Consider the following 8262-nt stretch of genomic DNA (forward strand, 5'->3'; position numbering starts at 1 on the left):
CCACTTGTTTGGATTACTATCTCTTCAAAATGCCTGAAACCTCAAAGAAAGGTGTATTCAGAGCCTGCAAGTTCTGTGTCAGAAAACATCTACATGCGGAAGACCCACATAAAGAATGTCTTTACTGCCTCTACCCAAGACACAAGGTGAAGGACTGCAAACTGTGTAGAACCTTTTCCACAAAAGCACAGAATGTACGCTGCTTCTGTGGCTAAAGAAGTCCAAGGGTCAAATCGCAAACACCTCTAAAGAGGACAGCGACTCTTCAGAAAGGTCAAATAAAAGGGCAAGGATCTCAGAAAGACCACATGAGGAAGGCAAGAAGGCCTTCAAATCACATTGTAAAGACCCTCTGAGAAAAGAAAAAAACATCATATCTCCTCAGAGAAAGCCGCCTGTTAGCCTCCTACTCCATCCCATAATATTGGAGAAACTTCCATCTCCATAACTGTTAAGAAACCACCATTAATGACATCACAATTGACAGCACTCTTGTCGACGACTACAAAGGCGATGATTGTTACCTTCTCATCGACAAGACCATTGTCAGCAGGAACTACGACAATCACCACCATCGACGCACCCATTCCGCAGACAAGGATTTCTTCACCATCTACACTACAGTCGATGACAGCACTGTTGATGGCACCATCATCAATGACACCACCGTCAATAGCAACACCAAAGGCACAGACAACAACAACAAAACCCACACTGCCTGAAATATAATTGACGACAACATTGTTGACTACATAGTTGACGGGCCCATCGACGGTTATACTCAAAGTGACAAAAAAAACTATTTTACCATTTATTACTTCACCAACTAAGGCCTCTCCCTATCCTCCAGCGTATCTTATGGCAATGTATGTCAGCAAGCAAAGTTGCTGCGGTGTGTTGTGGGAATGGGAGAGGCCTTAAAAGCACTTTATCTAATAAGATATAGCGATCCTCAGCTCTTTCCCTGCACTGCCACACTTGTGGCTAGTTAGTACCCATGCCCAATTAAATAAAATGAAATCAATTTAGAGGATTTAGAGGAATCTGATGAGGAAGGGCCATTCAGGACTGCCCATAGTCCATCTGAGCTCCTGGTTAAATGCCAGGATGATGAAGATGACGTCTGTGAGGAAGAGGACCAATATTAGCATCAATATCACGCTCCTCAACACAGGTCAGAATATGAACATTATCATTATCAGAAAAACATACAAGTACCTGTCTCATTAGTGCAAGACTTGCAAGCAATGCAAAAGAAGATTTCTTAACACAACACCTTACGTGCCACCTCCTCTGCCTGTCACACCATCTACGGGTCTGCCTATTCCTCCCCCAGTAACTTCAATAGTTACACCACGTTGAACAATGGCAGTACCACCAAGAGAGTATCCTTCTTCCTCTGAGGAGAGAGAAGGAGAAATCCAAGAAAATCTTGAGCTGCAAAATGAGTGGGATGAATATCTCTTTGCCACACCTTCACCTCCACCTCCACATCCATCTGAGTCACCGCCCGAAGACATAGGAGGTTTTCACAACTTGATGGTTAGAACAGCTGTTAGAAATGGGGTCTTTGGTTGGCAGTCAGGTTACCCTGTGTCCAAGCAAGGACCCTCATTCTAGTCAGGGTAAAGGAGAATCATCCTCAGTTAACCCATTCACCCCCTTGATAGCTTGGCACGAGCAGGCAGGCTTAACTTCAGAAGCAATGTGTAAAGTATTTGTACCATCACACACAGTAACACAGTGAAAACCCCACAAACTAAATGACACAACACAGGTTTAGGAAAATAGGTAATATTTATCTAAACAAAACAAGACCAAAATGACAAACATCCAACATACACAAGTCAAGTTATGAATTTTTAAAGAATCAGAGTCTTAAATCCTTTAGAAAACAGTGGGAACACTTTTACCATGACAAAGTACTTGGGTTGCGTCAAAATGACACCACACGGGCGAAAAGGCCAGTGATGTGTCCATTTCTCACTCGCAAGCGAGACAGTGCGTTGTTCCTCCTCCGGTCAGGTCGCCGTGTGTCATTTTCCTCTCTGCAGGAGAGCGATGTGTTGATCCGGACAGTCACCCTCGGGTTCGGGTAGGCTTTGCATTTTTTTCCATGCCCAGTGATGTTGGGTCGACAATCCAGTCGCACGGTGTCACAAAACTGCTCTGCGTGGGGTTTGCGTCGTTATGAGCCTACATTAGCGGGTGTTGCGCATCGTTTCTCCAGGTGCGTTGCATCGATCTTCCAGCCGCGGTGCAGGTGGGGTGTAGATATCAGCCACAAAGCTGGCGGCAAGTCATTTCTCAGCTGCGTATCAGAAGGTGCGTCGAAAACTTTCCTGCACGGCTGTATGTATGTGGATTTTCAGTCTTGGACTGCCAGTTTTACCTTTCAAGGGCCCAGGAACTGGATAGGGCACCAGTTGGCAGGGAAGGAGTCTCAGCAGAGAGTCCAGGTGCTGACAGGGGAAGTCTTTGATGGCCCTGAGACTTCAACAACAGGAAGCAAGCTCAGGTCAGGCCCTTCAAGATTTCTTCACAAGCAGGAATGCACAACAAAGTCCAGTCTTTGTCCCTTTTTACAGGCAGAAGCAGCAACTGCAGGATAGCTCCACAAAGCACAGTCACAGGCAGAGCAGCACTTCTCCTCAGCTCTTCAGCTCTTCTCCTTGGCAGAGGTTCCTCTTGAGTCTAGAAGTGATCTAATTTTCAGGGTTTTGGGTGCTCTTCTTATACCCATTTCTGCCTTTGAATTAGGCCTACTTAAAAGGAAAATCTCTCTTGTTTGTGAGACCCTGCCTTGCCCAGGCCAGGCCCCAGACACACACCAGGGGGTTGGAGACTGCATTGCGTGAGGGCAGGTACAGCCCTTTCAGGTGTGAGTGACCACTCCTCCCCTCCTTCCTAGTACAGATGGCTCATCAGGATATGCAGGCTACAACTCAGCTCCGTTTGTGTCACTGTCTAGAGAGAGATTAAAACAGCCCAAATGTCAAACTAACCCAGACAGGGAATCCACAAACAGGCAGACTCACAGAATGGTTTAAGAAAGAAAATGCCTACTTTATAAAAGTGGCATTTTCAGACACACAATCTCAAAACTAAATTTACTAAAATATGTTTTTTTAAATTGTGAGTTCAGAGACCCCAAACTCCACATGTCTATGTGCTCCCAAAGGCAATCTACACTTTAATCATATTTAAAGGCAGCTCCCATGGTAACCTATGAGAGAGATAGGCCTTGCAAAAGTGAAAAATGAATTTGGCTGTATTTCACTGTCAGGACAAATAAAACACATTAGTATATGTCCTACCTCAAACATACACTGCACCCTGCACATGGGGCTACATAGTGCCTAACTTAAGGATGTTTTACATGTGATAAAAGGGAAGGTTTAGGCCTGGCAAGTGGGTACACTTGCCAAGTTTAATTGTCAGTTTAAAACTGCACACACAGACACTACAGTTGCACGTCTGAGACATGATTACAGGGCTACTCATGTGGGTGGCACAAGCAGTGCTTCAGGCCCACAAGCAGCATTTGATTTACAGGCCCTTGGCACCTCCAGTGCACTTTACTAGGGACGTATCAGTAATTCAAATATGCCATTCATGTAGAGGCAATTACACATACATTTTACATAGGAGCACTTGCACTTTAGCACTGGATAGCAGTGGTAAAGTTCCCAGAGTAACAAAAACAGCAAAAACAGAGTGCAGCACACATCAACAACCTGGGAAACAGAGGCAAAAAGTTAGGGGAGACTACGCCAATGATGCCAAGTCTAACAGCAGCCAACAGATTTCACCTCCCAACTTAGGTCGAACCGCCCAACTGTTTCCTTTGTGACTTCAGGGAACAAGCAAGGAAGAATGTCGGAGTCATCCCCATAATAGACTACATCTGGGAGGAGGGGATAAAAAATATGAAGAACCCAGCTACAGTGGTAGCAGTGCCACCTCGGCTAGAACTAAAAATGAAGGCCCCTGAGAATTCCCCTGCATGTTTAACTGGTCATCCTAAACCTGACTCAGTTATTTCACAAGCAGTTCAAAGAGGATCCAAAAATCTTACAGCCCCTATCTCCACACCACCAGACAGAGAAGGTTGATGATTAGACAACATGGACAAAAGGTTTTCCCTCATGTCTGCCACTGTGGTGCATGCTTCAAATGCCCTGGCTATATTAGTTTGCTGTGACAGACTGATATGGTTGGACACTGGCAATATAATAGACCTCATCACAGATGACAAGAAACCAGAGGTGATCAAGCTATTGCAGGAAGGTGGGTGCACCTTCTCTGAGGTAATAGATTGCGCTCTAGATATGGTTAAAACAGGGTTTTGCCTGCTGGCCGGGGCAGCAGTACGTAGATGCCAAGAATGGCTGAAATCAACATCTTTCAGACCAGAGGTACAGTCCAAAGTCCTTGACATGGCTTACGACAGGAAGACATTATTCCACATGAACGTTGACGATGCACTCTTACTGATTAAGATGAACATGTATACGGCAAGATCCCTATGCACCTTTCAAAATAAAAAAGCTCCCTTTTGGGGAGTTTGCGAAGAGCATTTTCATATTATAGAGGTGCCTAAAAACGACAACAGTATCATCCCTTTCAGTCGCAGTAGACTATCTTATCAACATCAGTACCGGCAGCCCCCTGCGGCGGCCTACATCAAACAGGGCCCCTGCCAAAAACAACCCACCCAGATCAGGGAAACAGGTCGCAAACAGTGTCCTACAATGGGCACCAGCCAGAGTGACATCTCTTCGTCCAGTGGATGCAAAGATTTTCAGACATTTACAACAATGGAAATAAATAACAGCAGACAAATGGATGTTAGACTTGATTGATTATGGTCATACCCCCAAAAGGGAACACCACCCTCATCTTCACATATTGAAAAATGAAGCCCTCATCATACTTGCAAAAGGAGCAATCGAAGAGGCACAGGCCTCTCTTCCAGGTTCCTGATAAGAAAGAAAATAGAATGAATGGAGACCCATCCCGGACTTAAGAAAACTGAACAAATTTGTACGCAAACAGTCATTTTGGATGGTCACCCTCTCCAACATCCTGAACCTCCTCAACAGTGGAGATTTTATGCATATTTAACCCAGGACAGACAACACAAATTAAAACATCTTACAATCAACATTTCTAAAACAAAGTTCATTTCAGTATGCCTGTACATATGATTGAAGCTATTGACCAAACAATTGTAGTTTCAAGTGCTTTATTTTGAAGACCTTGAAAAGCAACTGAAGTTATAATATCCTAAATGGCATTAAAAGACTATGCTTTGATTAGCACAATATAGTTACCCTTGAGTTGCAATATTCACCATGGCACACATATTCTACAGTAGAAAATCAGATTGATCTGATTTTTCATTCATATATTTTGGAATGGTAAACACATATGGGTTTTGTGTTCATTTACAGCGATGTGATACACTATGTATAAAATATTTTAACTCCAGAAGAATGAAAATATGGAGCCACTTGTCTGAAACTATGCATGAAATAAACACACTATTGATAAGTTTTAAAAATCGCATTAAGAAAACACTGCAAATTTGATGAAATAACGAGAAGCAAATTGAAGCATAATGTGGATCCCTATTTTGATTAATGAAAACCAAATCACATGAATAGCAAATTGGAGTTAGGAAATGTGAGTTTCATATAGGGAATTCAGAAGGATTTCCATAAAAAATATGTATGTTTATGCCATTCACCTCATGTATACAGGATAATAGTCATGGAGGTATTTGACAAATGTCTAGTTATTTAATAATCTGTTAAGTCTTCGGTATTAATGAAAACAGGATTCATGCATGATGAAGTTCAAAAAAGGCTTTTTATATGCCCATGAGACACCAACCAGCATGCAGGGCAGCTTGACCCCAACTGTCAAAGTTAGAACACTATTGCCCACATGCTCTAGCATAACATTCTAGAAGACAGATGGCATAACAACATTAATGAGATGTCCAGATCATTAATTGAACTTACTAAAGACGCTGTAGTGAACTATAACACATTTTCTTTCAAATAAAAACATAGAAAAATCATAGTTAATAACATGAAATTAATACATTTAAATTCATCTGAATGAAAGACTGGACATATTCCTCATAACCATTTTACTAGAAAAACATATATCTGCAAGAAAATTCAACTCACATTAAAACCAGTTTTCCCACTGGTCACTTAATCTGGTTGTCGAAACCTATGACAAACAAAACTCTCTACCGATCTCTGTCCTGGGCTTTTCTTTCAATCTGACTTCAGGCGTATCCCATATCCTTGCAGTCAGCCTCGAGGTGTTGGCACCAGTTACTTCTTGGCCTTCCTCTTTTCTTTTTCCCTTGAGGGTTACAGATCTGGGCATGCCTCCTGGTGTTTGATGTGGGCTTGTGGAGGGTGTGACCTATCCAGCCTTTGCATCTTTTCTTCATTTTGGCATGAGCAGGGAGTTGGAAAGTCTGCTGCCATAGGTCAATGTTGCTGATGGTGTTTGGCCAGTGGATTTAGAGGATTTTCCTCAGACAGGTGTTGATGAAGGTCTGGACTTTGTTGGTGATGTTGTCCTCCAAGTTTCTGCTCCATACAGAAGGATACATTTTACCCTGGTGTTAAAAAGCCTGATCTTGGTTTGCAGCGTTATGCCCTTGGGGCTCCAGATCTTCTTTAGCTGAATGAAGTCAGTTCTTTCTTTGGCGATTCTTGCCTTAACATCGGTGTCAGTGACGCCCTGCTTATCTATGATTTTGCCCAGGTGGGTGAAGCCCTCAACCTCTTCCAGTGAATCATCTGCAAGAGTGACTGCAGTTGTGCTGGCCGTGTTAGCTTTCATGATTTTTATTTTTCCTCTGTGAATGTTGAAGCCAAGTTGTGCTGAGGGGGCTGCCACATTGTCAGTCTTCCCTTGTATCTGCAGATGGGAATGGGCGAGTAGGGCCAAGTCATCTGCAAAGTCCAGTTCATCAAGCTACATCCAAGGTGTCCACTGGATCCCATTTCGCCTCCTTGCTGTGTATGTTTTTGTGGTACAGCAATGATCAGCAGGAAGAGGAAAGCTGGCAACCTTAGGACCTCTCCTGGTAGGCATCTGTGAGTTGTCCTCCATGTGCTAGCTTGCAGGTCATTCCCTCATAACAGTTGTTGATGATTTTTATGAGTTTATCTGGTACACCGTAGTGGGGGAGGAGTTTTCAAAGTGACTCTCCATCCAAGCTGTTGAATGCATTCTAATGGTCGATGAAGTTGACATGGAGGGTTAGTTTAATTCCATCGACTGCTTAATGATGATGCTCAGTGGTGGAATCTGGTTTGTGCAGTATCTATCCTTGCAGAAGCCAACCTGCTTATCTCACAACTTAGCGCTGATTTGTTCCTTCATTGCGTTCAAGGACACTCAGTTGAACTCTTTGTGTAGGATTCATAGAATAGTCATCCCTCTCCAATTTGCACAATTACTCATGTCACCATTCTTGGGATCTTGTCCAGATATCCCTGTTTCCAGTCTTATGGCACTTTTTCCTCTTACCCTATGCTTCTAAACTTGGGGTAGAGCATGTCTACTGAAGACTCAGTATCAGCCTTCAGTGCATCTACATGAATGGTGTCAGATCTTGCTGATCTCCCCTGCCTTCTCAGATTGTTGATGGCTTGCTGTATTTGTTGATTGGTTGGTCTGCTGCAGTCGATAGCAAGTCCTTTTTAGCTGGATGTACATCTTGTGGAGACTGCAACATGGGCTGTTTCAGTAGTTCTTCAAAGTGCTTCACCCATCTTCATTGTTGACCTTCATTACCCATGATTGTCTTACCAGCTTTGTCTTTAACAGGTCTTTCTAGCTTACTGTATTTGCCAGAGATTTCCCATGTTAAGTCATAGAGTTCTTTCAAGATTTCCGGGTTGCTACTTCCTGGGGTTCTGTGGCAAGACCATTGGTGAATGTTTGCACACTTGCTTTTAAGCTTCTCTTTGCTTTCCTGTTGGTTTCGATGTATAGGCCTTGAGTTTTCACTTATTCTGCTCCTGTTCAACTTGTGTTGACTGCATCTTTCTTTTCATCTCTATTTTGGATTTTGCAGAGAGCCTTAACGAAGTACCATTCTTTATGCTGGTGTTTCTTGGGACTCAGTGCCTCCTGGTTGGCTGATGTCAATGTTTCTTTGATCTTTTTCTACTTACTTCCTACTGAGTCTTTGTCAACCTCTAGTTCTTACAGGACTTGAAA

At 43.1% G+C, this 8262-nt stretch overlaps 1 pseudogene; it reads right to left on the reverse strand.

Annotated features, from left to right (window-relative positions):
* Positions 1-6304: 6304 nt before the first annotated feature.
* Positions 6305-7904, reverse strand: LOC138283567 (uncharacterized; annotated as a pseudogene).
* Between the last annotated feature and the right edge of the window lie 358 nt (positions 7905-8262).

The sequence above is a fragment of the Pleurodeles waltl genome, chromosome 3_1 (assembly GCF_031143425.1).
Source record: "Pleurodeles waltl isolate 20211129_DDA chromosome 3_1, aPleWal1.hap1.20221129, whole genome shotgun sequence".
Classification (NCBI taxonomy): domain Eukaryota; kingdom Metazoa; phylum Chordata; class Amphibia; order Caudata; family Salamandridae; genus Pleurodeles; species Pleurodeles waltl.